The sequence below is a fragment of the Cibotium barometz genome, chromosome 57 (assembly GCF_041138505.1).
Source record: "Cibotium barometz isolate CiBa-2024 chromosome 57, ASM4113850v1, whole genome shotgun sequence".
Lineage (NCBI taxonomy): Eukaryota > Viridiplantae > Streptophyta > Polypodiopsida > Cyatheales > Cibotiaceae > Cibotium > Cibotium barometz.
In genome coordinates this window covers 3012886-3031231 of record NC_141102.1, presented here as the reverse complement: position 1 = coordinate 3031231, position 18346 = coordinate 3012886, and positions in this window count along the sequence as shown.

Here is an 18346-nt window from a genome sequence, read left to right as displayed (position 1 = left end):
GAATGTAGAACCATCCTCTATTTCAAAAGCCATAATTATATCTGGAGACTATGATAAAGTTCTTTTTATATAGAAAGTGTCGAGAAGGACATGAGTCCTTCCATGTTAATCAAGAAGAGGTCCCCTAATTCAAGAGGAACGTCAAGCCCACCCTTGGCTACAAGGAATCATGAGCTAGAGCAAAAATTAGGTCAAGAAATAGAGATAGCAGGGTTAAAGATAATCGAATTCAACAAGTATTTCTATAAGTAAATAGAAGATGATTGGTGCAAGATTCATGTGAAGTAATGTGCATGATGAATAGAGGTATTCTACAAGACGATACTAAGATTATGAAATTGCTATCATAGGTTATATTGCATAAAGGATTGATTCCATTACGTTTTTCCATTATAATTCTTTAAGTACCATATTACATGGGGCATATTACATGGAGTTTTAGAATAAGGAATTCGAAGGTTCATATCATATGAGAGGTATATGGATGCATGAAATTAGGATAATAAGGCCAATTCACTTGAGAATAATAAAGACATGAAATAAAGGACTCTTTAACAACAATGTTTAGATAAAAGAAGATTTCTACCTAGTGGGGACAACACTTTGAAAGAGACAAGAAGATTTACTTAGATACTATCCCAGCTCACGAGACGAGGACATCTCAAATCTTTGAAGTAGGGGAGATTGTAAGTCCCTCCCAAGCCGTGTATATATGTGTCTCTTTTAATATAGTTTTCAAGAAGGAAAGAGAGTGCACTTAGAGAAGAGTGAGACAATAAGGCTAGAAACGTTAGGAAAGTGTTAGAATAAAAATATTAGCTCCAAAAATCCTAAAAGAAATAAGAAGATAAGAAAAGTTCTTTTAAGAGATAAGTATCTCCAAAAATAGAAATTCCAATTTAGGCGACAGGAGGTTGTATTTAGAGTACTTTTACATATTTAGAGTCCATGCATTCTATCATAGGTTAGATTGCATAAAGCATCACCCTTGCTTGTCTAAAAATCATAAGAAATGCCAAATTAGTTGGAAGCACTGTTGTCAATCTAACCACCACTAGAACTAGAGTCAGTTATGGGATGCATGAAAGTACACCTTCATGAAAGGTTTTATATTCTAGGATTTTGAGAGGATAAAATGAATGAATTTTTGCAGCTAACCCCAGCAAGGAAGACCCTAAAAGAATACCACCAAACTTTTGCTAAAATTCTTCGAATAGCTCCAGAGATGGATGAGGTAACTCTTCTCCATCGATTCATTTGGAAGCTTAATCTACCTTTGAATAACCTCATCAAGAATGTAAAATCATCCTCTTTTTCAAAAGCCATAATTATAGCCAGAGACTATGATAAAGTTCTTTTTATATAGAAAGTGTCGAGAAGGACATGAGTCCTTCCATGTTAATCAAGAAGAGGTCCCCTAATTCAAGAGGAACATCAAGCCCACCCTTGGCTATAAGGAATCATGAGCTAGAGTAAAAATCAGGTCAAGAAATAGGGATAGCAGAGTTAAAGATAATCGAATTCAACAAGTCTTTCTATAAGTAAATAGAAGATGATTGGTGCAAGATTCATGTAAAGTAGTAACGTGCATGATGAATAGAGGTATTCTACAAGACAATACTAATATTATGAAATTGCTATCATAGGTTAGATTGCGTAAAGCATCACCCTTGCTTGTCTAAAAATCGTAAGAAATGCCAAATTAGTTGGAAGCACTATTGTCAATCTAACCACCACTGGAACTAGAATCAGTTATGGGATGCCATGAAAGTACACCTTCGTGAAAGGTTTTGTCCTCTAGGATTTTGAGAGGATAAAATGAATGAACTTTTGCAGCCAACCCAAGCAAGGAACACCCTAAAAGAATACCACCAAACTTTTGCTAAAACTCTTCGATTAGCTCCAGAGAAGGATGAGGTAACTCTTCTCCATCGATTCATTTGGAAGCTTAATCTACCTTTAATAACCTCATCAAGAATGTAGAACCATCCTCTATTTCAAAAGCCATAATTATATCTGGAGACTATGATAAAGTTCTTTTTATATAGAAAGTGTCGAGAAGGACATGAGTCCTTCCATGTTAATCAAGAAGAGGTCCCCTAATTCAAGAGGAACGTCAAGCCCACCCTTGGCTACAAGGAATCATGAGCTAGAGCAAAAATTAGGTCAAGAAATAGAGATAGCAGGGTTAAAGATAATCGAATTCAACAAGTATTTCTATAAGTAAATAGAAGATGATTGGTGCAAGATTCATGTGAAGTAATGTGCATGATGAATAGAGGTATTCTACAAGACGATACTAAGATTATGAAATTGCTATCATAGGTTATATTGCATAAAGGATTGATTCCATTACGTTTTTCCATTATAATTCTTTAAGTACCATATTACATGGGGCATATTACATGGAGCTTTAGAATAAGGAATTCGAAGGTTCATATCATATGAGAGGTATATGGATGCATGAAATTAGGATAATAAGGCCAATTCACTTGAGAATAATAAAGACATGAAATAAAGGACTCTTTAACAACAATGTTTAGATAAAAGAAGATTTCTACCTAGTGGGGACAACACTTTGAAAGAGACAAGAAGATTTACTTAGATACTATCCCAGCTCACGAGACGAGGACATCTCAAATCTTTGAAGTAGGGGAGATTGTAAGTCCCTCCCAAGCCGTGTATATATGTGTCTCTTTTAATATAGTTTTCAAGAAGGAAAGAGAGTGCACTTAGAGAAGAGTGAGACAATAAGGCTAGAAACGTTAGGAAAGTGTTAGAATAAAAATATTAGCTCCAAAAATCCTAAAAGAAATAAGAAGATAAGAAAAGTTCTTTTAAGAGATAAGTATCTCCAAAAATAGAAATTCCAATTTAGGCGACAAGAGGTTGTATTTAGAGTACTTTTACATATTTAGAGTCCATGCATTCTATCATAGGTTAGATTGCATGAAGCATCACCCTTGCTTGTCTAAAAATCATAAGAAATGCCAAATTAGTTGGAAGCACTGTTGTCAATCTAACCACCACTAGAACTAGAGTCAGTTATGGGATGCATGAAAGTACACCTTCATGAAAGGTTTTATATTCTAGGATTTTGAGAGGATAAAATGAATGAATTTTTGCAGCTAACCCCAGCAAGGAAGACCCTAAAAGAATACCACCAAACTTTTGCTAAAATTCTTCGAATAGCTCCAGAGATGGATGAGGTAACTCTTCTCCATCGATTCATTTGGAAGCTTAATCTACCTTTGAATAACCTCATCAAGAATGTAAAACCATCCTCTTTTTCAAAAGCCATAATTATAGCCAGAGACTATGATAAAGTTCTTTTTATATAGAAAGTGTCGAGAAGGACATGAGTCCTTCCATGTTAATCAAGAAGAGGTCCCCTAATTCAAGAGGAACGTCAAGCCCACCCTTGGCTATAAGGAATCATGAGCTAGAGTAAAAATCAGGTCAAGAAATAGGGATAGCAGAGTTAAAGATAATCGAATTCAACAAGTCTTTCTATAAGTAAATAGAAGATGATTGGTGCAAGATTCATGTAAAGTAGTAACGTGCATGATGAATAGAGGTATTCTACAAGACAATACTAATATTATGAAATTGCTATCATAGGTTAGATTGCGTAAAGCATCACCCTTGCTTGTCTAAAAATCGTAAGAAATGCCAAATTAGTTGGAAGCACTATTGTCAATCTAACCACCACTGGAACTAGAATCAGTTATGGGATGCCATGAAAGTACACCTTCGTGAAAGGTTTTGTCCTCTAGGATTTTGAGAGGATAAAATGAATGAACTTTTGCAGCCAACCCAAGCAAGGAACACCCTAAAAGAATACCACCAAACTTTTGCTAAAACTCTTCGATTAGCTCCAGAGAAGGATGAGGTAACTCTTCTCCATCGATTCATTTGGAAGCTTAATCTACCTTTAATAACCTCATCAAGAATGTAGAACCATCCTCTATTTCAAAAGCCATAATTATATCCGGAGACTATGATAAAGTTCTTTTTATATAGAAAGTGTCGAGAAGGACATGAGTCCTTCCATGTTAATCAAGAAGAGGTCCCCTAATTCAAGAGGAACGTCAAGCCCACCCTTGGCTACAAGGAATCATGAGCTAGAGCAAAAATTAGGTCAAGAAATAGAGATAGCAGGGTTAAAGATAATCGAATTCAACAAGTATTTCTATAAGTAAATAGAAGATGATTGGTGCAAGATTCATGTGAAGTAATGTGCATGATGAATAGAGGTATTCTACAAGACGATACTAAGATTATGAAATTGCTATCATAGGTTATATTGCATAAAGGATTGATTCCATTACGTTTTTCCATTATAATTCTTTAAGTACCATATTACATGGGGCATATTACATGGGGGTTTAGAATAAGGAATTCGAAGGTTCATATCATATGAGAGGTATATGGATGCATGAAATTAGGATAATAAGGCCAATTCACTTGAGAATAATAAAGACATGAAATAAAGGACTCTTTAACAACAATGTTTAGATAAAAGAAGATTTCTACCTAGTGGGGACAACACTTTGAAAGAGACAAGAAGATTTACTTAGATACTATCCCAGCTCACGAGACGAGGACATCTCAAATCTTTGAAGTAGGGGAGATTGTAAGTCCCTCCCAAGCCGTGTATATATGTGTCTCTTTTAATATAGTTTTCAAGAAGGAAAGAGAGTGCACTTAGAGAAGAGTGAGACAATAAGGCTAGAAACGTTAGGAAAGTGTTAGAATAAAAATATTAGCTCCAAAAATCCTAAAAGAAATAAGAAGATAAGAATAGTTCTTTTAAGAGATAAGTATCTCCAAAAATAGAAATTCCAATTTAGGCGACAGGAGGTTGTATTTAGAGTACTTTTACATATTTAGAGTCCATGCATTCTATCATAGGTTAGATTGCATGAAGCATCACCCTTGCTTGTCTAAAAATCATAAGAAATGCCAAATTAGTTGGAAGCACTGTTGTCAATCTAACCACCACTAGAACTAGAGTCAGTTATGGGATGCATGAAAGTACACCTTCATGAAAGGTTTTATATTCTAGGATTTTGAGAGGATAAAATGAATGAATTTTTGCAGCTAACCCCAGCAAGGAAGACCCTAAAAGAATACCACCAAACTTTTGCTAAAATTCTTCGAATAGCTCCAGAGATGGATGAGGTAACTCTTCTCCATCGATTCATTTGGAAGCTTAATCTACCTTTGAATAACCTCATCAAGAATGTAAAACCATCCTCTTTTTCAAAAGCCATAATTATAGCCAGAGACTATGATAAAGTTCTTTTTATATAGAAAGTGTCGAGAAGGACATGAGTCCTTCCATGTTAATCAAGAAGAGGTCCCCTAATTCAAGAGGAACGTCAAGCCCACCCTTGGCTATAAGGAATCATGAGCTAGAGTAAAAATCAGGTCAAGAAATAGGGATAGCAGAGTTAAAGATAATCGAATTCAACAAGTCTTTCTATAAGTAAATAGAAGATGATTGGTGCAAGATTCATGTAAAGTAGTAACGTGCATGATGAATAGAGGTATTCTACAAGACAATACTAATATTATGAAATTGCTATCATAGGTTAGATTGCGTAAAGCATCACCCTTGCTTGTCTAAAAATCGTAAGAAATGCCAAATTAGTTGGAAGCACTATTGTCAATCTAACCACCACTGGAACTAGAATCAGTTATGGGATGCCATGAAAGTACACCTTCGTGAAAGGTTTTGTCCTCTAGGATTTTGAGAGGATAAAATGAATGAACTTTTGCAGCCAACCCAAGCAAGGAACACCCTAAAAGAATACCACCAAACTTTTGCTAAAACTCTTCGATTAGCTCCAGAGAAGGATGAGGTAACTCTTCTCCATCGATTCATTTGGAAGCTTAATCTACCTTTAATAACCTCATCAAGAATGTAGAACCATCCTCTATTTCAAAAGCCATAATTATATCCGGAGACTATGATAAAGTTCTTTTTATATAGAAAGTGTCGAGAAGGACATGAGTCCTTCCATGTTAATCAAGAAGAGGTCCCCTAATTCAAGAGGAACGTCAAGCCCACCCTTGGCTACAAGGAATCATGAGCTAGAGCAAAAATTAGGTCAAGAAATAGAGATAGCAGGGTTAAAGATAATCGAATTCAACAAGTATTTCTATAAGTAAATAGAAGATGATTGGTGCAAGATTCATGTGAAGTAATGTGCATGATGAATAGAGGTATTCTACAAGACGATACTAAGATTATGAAATTGCTATCATAGGTTATATTGCATAAAGGATTGATTCCATTACGTTTTTCCATTATAATTCTTTAAGTACCATATTACATGGGGCATATTACATGGGGGTTTAGAATAAGGAATTCGAAGGTTCATATCATATGAGAGGTATATGGATGCATGAAATTAGGATAATAAGGCCAATTCACTTGAGAATAATAAAGACATGAAATAAAGGACTCTTTAACAACAATGTTTAGATAAAAGAAGATTTCTACCTAGTGGGGACAACACTTTGAAAGAGACAAGAAGATTTACTTAGATACTATCCCAGCTCACGAGACGAGGACATCTCAAATCTTTGAAGTAGGGGAGATTGTAAGTCCCTCCCAAGCCGTGTATATATGTGTCTCTTTTAATATAGTTTTCAAGAAGGAAAGAGAGTGCACTTAGAGAAGAGTGAGACAATAAGGCTAGAAACGTTAGGAAAGTGTTAGAATAAAAATATTAGCTCCAAAAATCCTAAAAGAAATAAGAAGATAAGAATAGTTCTTTTAAGAGATAAGTATCTCCAAAAATAGAAATTCCAATTTAGGCGACAGGAGGTTGTATTTAGAGTACTTTTACATATTTAGAGTCCATGCATTCTATCATAGGTTAGATTGCATGAAGCATCACCCTTGCTTGTCTAAAAATCATAAGAAATGCCAAATTAGTTGGAAGCACTGTTGTCAATCTAACCACCACTAGAACTAGAGTCAGTTATGGGATGCATGAAAGTACACCTTCATGAAAGGTTTTATATTCTAGGATTTTGAGAGGATAAAATGAATGAATTTTTGCAGCTAACCCCAGCAAGGAAGACCCTAAAAGAATACCACCAAACTTTTGCTAAAATTCTTCGAATAGCTCCAGAGATGGATGAGGTAACTCTTCTCCATCGATTCATTTGGAAGCTTAATCTACCTTTGAATAACCTCATCAAGAATGTAAAACCATCCTCTTTTTCAAAAGCCATAATTATAGCCAGAGACTATGATAAAGTTCTTTTTATATAGAAAGTGTCGAGAAGGACATGAGTCCTTCCATGTTAATCAAGAAGAGGTCCCCTAATTCAAGAGGAACGTCAAGCCCACCCTTGGCTATAAGGAATCATGAGCTAGAGTAAAAATCAGGTCAAGAAATAGGGATAGCAGAGTTAAAGATAATCGAATTTAACAAGTCTTTCTATAAGTAAATAGAAGATGATTGGTGCAAGATTCATGTAAAGTAGTAACGTGCATGATGAATAGAGGTATTCTACAAGACAATACTAATATTATGAAATTGCTATCATAGGTTAGATTGCGTAAAGCATCACCCTTGCTTGTCTAAAAATCGTAAGAAATGCCAAATTAGTTGGAAGCACTATTGTCAATCTAACCACCACTGGAACTAGAATCAGTTATGGGATGCCATGAAAGTACACCTTCGTGAAAGGTTTTGTCCTCTAGGATTTTGAGAGGATAAAATGAATGAACTTTTGCAGCCAACCCAAGCAAGGAACACCCTAAAAGAATACCACCAAACTTTTGCTAAAACTCTTCGATTAGCTCCAGAGAAGGATGAGGTAACTCTTCTCCATCGATTCATTTGGAAGCTTAATCTACCTTTAATAACCTCATCAAGAATGTAGAACCATCCTCTATTTCAAAAGCCATAATTATATCCGGAGACTATGATAAAGTTCTTTTTATATAGAAAGTGTCGAGAAGGACATGAGTCCTTCCATGTTAATCAAGAAGAGGTCCCCTAATTCAAGAGGAACGTCAAGCCCACCCTTGGCTACAAGGAATCATGAGCTAGAGCAAAAATTAGGTCAAGAAATAGAGATAGCAGGGTTAAAGATAATCGAATTCAACAAGTATTTCTATAAGTAAATAGAAGATGATTGGTGCAAGATTCATGTGAAGTAATGTGCATGATGAATAGAGGTATTCTACAAGACGATACTAAGATTATGAAATTGCTATCATAGGTTATATTGCATAAAGGATTGATTCCATTACGTTTTTCCATTATAATTCTTTAAGTACCATATTACATGGGGCATATTACATGGGGGTTTAGAATAAGGAATTCGAAGGTTCATATCATATGAGAGGTATATGGATGCATGAAATTAGGATAATAAGGCCAATTCACTTGAGAATAATAAAGACATGAAATAAAGGACTCTTTAACAACAATGTTTAGATAAAAGAAGATTTCTACCTAGTGGGGACAACACTTTGAAAGAGACAAGAAGATTTACTTAGATACTATCCCAGCTCACGAGACGAGGACATCTCAAATCTTTGAAGTAGGGGAGATTGTAAGTCCCTCCCAAGCCGTGTATATATGTGTCTCTTTTAATATAGTTTTCAAGAAGGAAAGAGAGTGCACTTAGAGAAGAGTGAGACAATAAGGCTAGAAACGTTAGGAAAGTGTTAGAATAAAAATATTAGCTCCAAAAATCCTAAAAGAAATAAGAAGATAAGAATAGTTCTTTTAAGAGATAAGTATCTCCAAAAATAGAAATTCCAATTTAGGCGACAAGAGGTTGTATTTAGAGTACTTTTACATATTTAGAGTCCATGCATTCTATCATAGGTTAGATTGCATGAAGCATCACCCTTGCTTGTCTAAAAATCATAAGAAATGCCAAATTAGTTGGAAGCACTGTTGTCAATCTAACCACCACTAGAACTAGAGTCAGTTATGGGATGCATGAAAGTACACCTTCATGAAAGGTTTTATATTCTAGGATTTTGAGAGGATAAAATGAATGAATTTTTGCAGCTAACCCCAGCAAGGAAGACCCTAAAAGAATACCACCAAACTTTTGCTAAAATTCTTCGAATAGCTCCAGAGATGGATGAGGTAACTCTTCTCCATCGATTCATTTGGAAGCTTAATCTACCTTTGAATAACCTCATCAAGAATGTAAAACCATCCTCTTTTTCAAAAGCCATAATTATAGCCAGAGACTATGATAAAGTTCTTTTTATATAGAAAGTGTCGAGAAGGACATGAGTCCTTCCATGTTAATCAAGAAGAGGTCCCCTAATTCAAGAGGAACGTCAAGCCCACCCTTGGCTATAAGGAATCATGAGCTAGAGTAAAAATCAGGTCAAGAAATAGGGATAGCAGAGTTAAAGATAATCGAATTCAACAAGTCTTTCTATAAGTAAATAGAAGATGATTGGTGCAAGATTCATGTAAAGTAGTAACGTGCATGATGAATAGAGGTATTCTACAAGACAATACTAATATTATGAAATTGCTATCATAGGTTAGATTGCGTAAAGCATCACCCTTGCTTGTCTAAAAATCGTAAGAAATGCCAAATTAGTTGGAAGCACTATTGTCAATCTAACCACCACTGGAACTAGAATCAGTTATGGGATGCCATGAAAGTACACCTTCGTGAAAGGTTTTGTCCTCTAGGATTTTGAGAGGATAAAATGAATGAACTTTTGCAGCCAACCCAAGCAAGGAACACCCTAAAAGAATACCACCAAACTTTTGCTAAAACTCTTCGATTAGCTCCAGAGAAGGATGAGGTAACTCTTCTCCATCGATTCATTTGGAAGCTTAATCTACCTTTAATAACCTCATCAAGAATGTAGAACCATCCTCTATTTCAAAAGCCATAATTATATCCGGAGACTATGATAAAGTTCTTTTTATATAGAAAGTGTCGAGAAGGACATGAGTCCTTCCATGTTAATCAAGAAGAGGTCCCCTAATTCAAGAGGAACGTCAAGCCCACCCTTGGCTACAAGGAATCATGAGCTAGAGCAAAAATTAGGTCAAGAAATAGAGATAGCAGGGTTAAAGATAATCGAATTCAACAAGTATTTCTATAAGTAAATAGAAGATGATTGGTGCAAGATTCATGTGAAGTAATGTGCATGATGAATAGAGGTATTCTACAAGACGATACTAAGATTATGAAATTGCTATCATAGGTTATATTGCATAAAGGATTGATTCCATTACGTTTTTCCATTATAATTCTTTAAGTACCATATTACATGGGGCATATTACATGGGGGTTTAGAATAAGGAATTCGAAGGTTCATATCATATGAGAGGTATATGGATGCATGAAATTAGGATAATAAGGCCAATTCACTTGAGAATAATAAAGACATGAAATAAAGGACTCTTTAACAACAATGTTTAGATAAAAGAAGATTTCTACCTAGTGGGGACAACACTTTGAAAGAGACAAGAAGATTTACTTAGATACTATCCCAGCTCACGAGACGAGGACATCTCAAATCTTTGAAGTAGGGGAGATTGTAAGTCCCTCCCAAGCCGTGTATATATGTGTCTCTTTTAATATAGTTTTCAAGAAGGAAAGAGAGTGCACTTAGAGAAGAGTGAGACAATAAGGCTAGAAACGTTAGGAAAGTGTTAGAATAAAAATATTAGCTCCAAAAATCCTAAAAGAAATAAGAAGATAAGAATAGTTCTTTTAAGAGATAAGTATCTCCAAAAATAGAAATTCCAATTTAGGCGACAAGAGGTTGTATTTAGAGTACTTTTACATATTTAGAGTCCATGCATTCTATCATAGGTTAGATTGCATGAAGCATCACCCTTGCTTGTCTAAAAATCATAAGAAATGCCAAATTAGTTGGAAGCACTGTTGTCAATCTAACCACCACTAGAACTAGAGTCAGTTATGGGATGCATGAAAGTACACCTTCATGAAAGGTTTTATATTCTAGGATTTTGAGAGGATAAAATGAATGAATTTTTGCAGCTAACCCCAGCAAGGAAGACCCTAAAAGAATACCACCAAACTTTTGCTAAAATTCTTCGAATAGCTCCAGAGATGGATGAGGTAACTCTTCTCCATCGATTCATTTGGAAGCTTAATCTACCTTTGAATAACCTCATCAAGAATGTAAAACCATCCTCTTTTTCAAAAGCCATAATTATAGCCAGAGACTATGATAAAGTTCTTTTTATATAGAAAGTGTCGAGAAGGACATGAGTCCTTCCATGTTAATCAAGAAGAGGTCCCCTAATTCAAGAGGAACGTCAAGCCCACCCTTGGCTATAAGGAATCATGAGCTAGAGTAAAAATCAGGTCAAGAAATAGGGATAGCAGAGTTAAAGATAATCGAATTCAACAAGTCTTTCTATAAGTAAATAGAAGATGATTGGTGCAAGATTCATGTAAAGTAGTAACGTGCATGATGAATAGAGGTATTCTACAAGACAATACTAATATTATGAAATTGCTATCATAGGTTAGATTGCGTAAAGCATCACCCTTGCTTGTCTAAAAATCGTAAGAAATGCCAAATTAGTTGGAAGCACTATTGTCAATCTAACCACCACTGGAACTAGAATCAGTTATGGGATGCCATGAAAGTACACCTTCGTGAAAGGTTTTGTCCTCTAGGATTTTGAGAGGATAAAATGAATGAACTTTTGCAGCCAACCCAAGCAAGGAACACCCTAAAAGAATACCACCAAACTTTTGCTAAAACTCTTCGATTAGCTCCAGAGAAGGATGAGGTAACTCTTCTCCATCGATTCATTTGGAAGCTTAATCTACCTTTAATAACCTCATCAAGAATGTAGAACCATCCTCTATTTCAAAAGCCATAATTATATCCGGAGACTATGATAAAGTTCTTTTTATATAGAAAGTGTCGAGAAGGACATGAGTCCTTCCATGTTAATCAAGAAGAGGTCCCCTAATTCAAGAGGAACGTCAAGCCCACCCTTGGCTACAAGGAATCATGAGCTAGAGCAAAAATTAGGTCAAGAAATAGAGATAGCAGGGTTAAAGATAATCGAATTCAACAAGTATTTCTATAAGTAAATAGAAGATGATTGGTGCAAGATTCATGTGAAGTAATGTGCATGATGAATAGAGGTATTCTACAAGACGATACTAAGATTATGAAATTGCTATCATAGGTTATATTGCATAAAGGATTGATTCCATTACGTTTTTCCATTATAATTCTTTAAGTACCATATTACATGGGGCATATTACATGGGGGTTTAGAATAAGGAATTCGAAGGTTCATATCATATGAGAGGTATATGGATGCATGAAATTAGGATAATAAGGCCAATTCACTTGAGAATAATAAAGACATGAAATAAAGGACTCTTTAACAACAATGTTTAGATAAAAGAAGATTTCTACCTAGTGGGGACAACACTTTGAAAGAGACAAGAAGATTTACTTAGATACTATCCCAGCTCACGAGACGAGGACATCTCAAATCTTTGAAGTAGGGGAGATTGTAAGTCCCTCCCAAGCCGTGTATATATGTGTCTCTTTTAATATAGTTTTCAAGAAGGAAAGAGAGTGCACTTAGAGAAGAGTGAGACAATAAGGCTAGAAACGTTAGGAAAGTGTTAGAATAAAAATATTAGCTCCAAAAATCCTAAAAGAAATAAGAAGATAAGAATAGTTCTTTTAAGAGATAAGTATCTCCAAAAATAGAAATTCCAATTTAGGCGACAGGAGGTTGTATTTAGAGTACTTTTACATATTTAGAGTCCATGCATTCTATCATAGGTTAGATTGCATGAAGCATCACCCTTGCTTGTCTAAAAATCATAAGAAATGCCAAATTAGTTGGAAGCACTGTTGTCAATCTAACCACCACTAGAACTAGAGTCAGTTATGGGATGCATGAAAGTACACCTTCATGAAAGGTTTTATATTCTAGGATTTTGAGAGGATAAAATGAATGAATTTTTGCAGCTAACCCCAGCAAGGAAGACCCTAAAAGAATACCACCAAACTTTTGCTAAAATTCTTCGAATAGCTCCAGAGATGGATGAGGTAACTCTTCTCCATCGATTCATTTGGAAGCTTAATCTACCTTTGAATAACCTCATCAAGAATGTAAAACCATCCTCTTTTTCAAAAGCCATAATTATAGCCAGAGACTATGATAAAGTTCTTTTTATATAGAAAGTGTCGAGAAGGACATGAGTCCTTCCATGTTAATCAAGAAGAGGTCCCCTAATTCAAGAGGAACGTCAAGCCCACCCTTGGCTATAAGGAATCATGAGCTAGAGTAAAAATCAGGTCAAGAAATAGGGATAGCAGAGTTAAAGATAATCGAATTTAACAAGTCTTTCTATAAGTAAATAGAAGATGATTGGTGCAAGATTCATGTAAAGTAGTAACGTGCATGATGAATAGAGGTATTCTACAAGACAATACTAATATTATGAAATTGCTATCATAGGTTAGATTGCGTAAAGCATCACCCTTGCTTGTCTAAAAATCGTAAGAAATGCCAAATTAGTTGGAAGCACTATTGTCAATCTAACCACCACTGGAACTAGAATCAGTTATGGGATGCCATGAAAGTACACCTTCGTGAAAGGTTTTGTCCTCTAGGATTTTGAGAGGATAAAATGAATGAACTTTTGCAGCCAACCCAAGCAAGGAACACCCTAAAAGAATACCACCAAACTTTTGCTAAAACTCTTCGATTAGCTCCAGAGAAGGATGAGGTAACTCTTCTCCATCGATTCATTTGGAAGCTTAATCTACCTTTAATAACCTCATCAAGAATGTAGAACCATCCTCTATTTCAAAAGCCATAATTATATCCGGAGACTATGATAAAGTTCTTTTTATATAGAAAGTGTCGAGAAGGACATGAGTCCTTCCATGTTAATCAAGAAGAGGTCCCCTAATTCAAGAGGAACGTCAAGCCCACCCTTGGCTACAAGGAATCATGAGCTAGAGCAAAAATTAGGTCAAGAAATAGAGATAGCAGGGTTAAAGATAATCGAATTCAACAAGTATTTCTATAAGTAAATAGAAGATGATTGGTGCAAGATTCATGTGAAGTAATGTGCATGATGAATAGAGGTATTCTACAAGACGATACTAAGATTATGAAATTGCTATCATAGGTTATATTGCATAAAGGATTGATTCCATTACGTTTTTCCATTATAATTCTTTAAGTACCATATTACATGGGGCATATTACATGGGGGTTTAGAATAAGGAATTCGAAGGTTCATATCATATGAGAGGTATATGGATGCATGAAATTAGGATAATAAGGCCAATTCACTTGAGAATAATAAAGACATGAAATAAAGGACTCTTTAACAACAATGTTTAGATAAAAGAAGATTTCTACCTAGTGGGGACAACACTTTGAAAGAGACAAGAAGATTTACTTAGATACTATCCCAGCTCACGAGACGAGGACATCTCAAATCTTTGAAGTAGGGGAGATTGTAAGTCCCTCCCAAGCCGTGTATATATGTGTCTCTTTTAATATAGTTTTCAAGAAGGAAAGAGAGTGCACTTAGAGAAGAGTGAGACAATAAGGCTAGAAACGTTAGGAAAGTGTTAGAATAAAAATATTAGCTCCAAAAATCCTAAAAGAAATAAGAAGATAAGAATAGTTCTTTTAAGAGATAAGTATCTCCAAAAATAGAAATTCCAATTTAGGCGACAAGAGGTTGTATTTAGAGTACTTTTACATATTTAGAGTCCATGCATTCTATCATAGGTTAGATTGCATGAAGCATCACCCTTGCTTGTCTAAAAATCATAAGAAATGCCAAATTAGTTGGAAGCACTGTTGTCAATCTAACCACCACTAGAACTAGAGTCAGTTATGGGATGCATGAAAGTACACCTTCATGAAAGGTTTTATATTCTAGGATTTTGAGAGGATAAAATGAATGAATTTTTGCAGCTAACCCCAGCAAGGAAGACCCTAAAAGAATACCACCAAACTTTTGCTAAAATTCTTCGAATAGCTCCAGAGATGGATGAGGTAACTCTTCTCCATCGATTCATTTGGAAGCTTAATCTACCTTTGAATAACCTCATCAAGAATGTAAAACCATCCTCTTTTTCAAAAGCCATAATTATAGCCAGAGACTATGATAAAGTTCTTTTTATATAGAAAGTGTCGAGAAGGACATGAGTCCTTCCATGTTAATCAAGAAGAGGTCCCCTAATTCAAGAGGAACGTCAAGCCCACCCTTGGCTATAAGGAATCATGAGCTAGAGTAAAAATCAGGTCAAGAAATAGGGATAGCAGAGTTAAAGATAATCGAATTCAACAAGTCTTTCTATAAGTAAATAGAAGATGATTGGTGCAAGATTCATGTAAAGTAGTAACGTGCATGATGAATAGAGGTATTCTACAAGACAATACTAATATTATGAAATTGCTATCATAGGTTAGATTGCGTAAAGCATCACCCTTGCTTGTCTAAAAATCGTAAGAAATGCCAAATTAGTTGGAAGCACTATTGTCAATCTAACCACCACTGGAACTAGAATCAGTTATGGGATGCCATGAAAGTACACCTTCGTGAAAGGTTTTGTCCTCTAGGATTTTGAGAGGATAAAATGAATGAACTTTTGCAGCCAACCCAAGCAAGGAACACCCTAAAAGAATACCACCAAACTTTTGCTAAAACTCTTCGATTAGCTCCAGAGAAGGATGAGGTAACTCTTCTCCATCGATTCATTTGGAAGCTTAATCTACCTTTAATAACCTCATCAAGAATGTAGAACCATCCTCTATTTCAAAAGCCATAATTATATCCGGAGACTATGATAAAGTTCTTTTTATATAGAAAGTGTCGAGAAGGACATGAGTCCTTCCATGTTAATCAAGAAGAGGTCCCCTAATTCAAGAGGAACGTCAAGCCCACCCTTGGCTACAAGGAATCATGAGCTAGAGCAAAAATTAGGTCAAGAAATAGAGATAGCAGGGTTAAAGATAATCGAATTCAACAAGTATTTCTATAAGTAAATAGAAGATGATTGGTGCAAGATTCATGTGAAGTAATGTGCATGATGAATAGAGGTATTCTACAAGACGATACTAAGATTATGAAATTGCTATCATAGGTTATATTGCATAAAGGATTGATTCCATTACGTTTTTCCATTATAATTCTTTAAGTACCATATTACATGGGGCATATTACATGGGGGTTTAGAATAAGGAATTCGAAGGTTCATATCATATGAGAGGTATATGGATGCATGAAATTAGGATAATAAGGCCAATTCACTTGAGAATAATAAAGACATGAAATAAAGGACTCTTTAACAACAATGTTTAGATAAAAGAAGATTTCTACCTAGTGGGGACAACACTTTGAAAGAGACAAGAAGATTTACTTAGATACTATCCCAGCTCACGAGACGAGGACATCTCAAATCTTTGAAGTAGGGGAGATTGTAAGTCCCTCCCAAGCCGTGTATATATGTGTCTCTTTTAATATAGTTTTCAAGAAGGAAAGAGAGTGCACTTAGAGAAGAGTGAGACAATAAGGCTAGAAACGTTAGGAAAGTGTTAGAATAAAAATATTAGCTCCAAAAATCCTAAAAGAAATAAGAAGATAAGAATAGTTCTTTTAAGAGATAAGTATCTCCAAAAATAGAAATTCCAATTTAGGCGACAAGAGGTTGTATTTAGAGTACTTTTACATATTTAGAGTCCATGCATTCTATCATAGGTTAGATTGCATGAAGCATCACCCTTGCTTGTCTAAAAATCATAAGAAATGCCAAATTAGTTGGAAGCACTGTTGTCAATCTAACCACCACTAGAACTAGAGTCAGTTATGGGATGCATGAAAGTACACCTTCATGAAAGGTTTTATATTCTAGGATTTTGAGAGGATAAAATGAATGAATTTTTGCAGCTAACCCCAGCAAGGAAGACCCTAAAAGAATACCACCAAACTTTTGCTAAAATTCTTCGAATAGCTCCAGAGATGGATGAGGTAACTCTTCTCCATCGATTCATTTGGAAGCTTAATCTACCTTTGAATAACCTCATCAAGAATGTAAAACCATCCTCTTTTTCAAAAGCCATAATTATAGCCAGAGACTATGATAAAGTTCTTTTTATATAGAAAGTGTCGAGAAGGACATGAGTCCTTCCATGTTAATCAAGAAGAGGTCCCCTAATTCAAGAGGAACGTCAAGCCCACCCTTGGCTATAAGGAATCATGAGCTAGAGTAAAAATCAGGTCAAGAAATAGGGATAGCAGAGTTAAAGATAATCGAATTCAACAAGTCTTTCTATAAGTAAATAGAAGATGATTGGTGCAAGATTCATGTAAAGTAGTAACGTGCATGATGAATAGAGGTATTCTACAAGACAATACTAATATTATGAAATTGCTATCATAGGTTAGATTGCGTAAAGCATCACCCTTGCTTGTCTAAAAATCGTAAGAAATGCCAAATTAGTTGGAAGCACTATTGTCAATCTAACCACCACTGGAACTAGAATCAGTTATGGGATGCCATGAAAGTACACCTTCGTGAAAGGTTTTGTCCTCTAGGATTTTGAGAGGATAAAATGAATGAACTTTTGCAGCCAACCCAAGCAAGGAACACCCTAAAAGAATACCACCAAACTTTTGCTAAAACTCTTCGATTAGCTCCAGAGAAGGATGAGGTAACTCTTCTCCATCGATTCATTTGGAAGCTTAATCTACCTTTAATAACCTCATCAAGAATGTAGAACCATCCTCTATTTCAAAAGCCATAATTATATCCGGAGACTATGATAAAGTTCTTTTTATATAGAAAGTGTCGAGAAGGACATGAGTCCTTCCATGTTAATCAAGAAGAGGTCCCCTAATTCAAGAGGAACGTCAAGCCCACCCTTGGCTACAAGGAATCATGAGCTAGAGCAAAAATTAGGTCAAGAAATAGAGATAGCAGGGTTAAAGATAATCGAATTCAACAAGTATTTCTATAAGTAAATAGAAGATGATTGGTGCAAGATTCATGTGAAGTAATGTGCATGATGAATAGAGGTATTCTACAAGACGATACTAAGATTATGAAATTGCTATCATAGGTTATATTGCATAAAGGATTGATTCCATTACGTTTTTCCATTATAATTCTTTAAGTACCATATTACATGGGGCATATTACATGGGGGTTTAGAATAAGGAATTCGAAGGTTCATATCATATGAGAGGTATATGGATGCATGAAATTAGGATAATAAGGCCAATTCACTTGAGAATAATAAAGACATGAAATAAAGGACTCTTTAACAACAATGTTTAGATA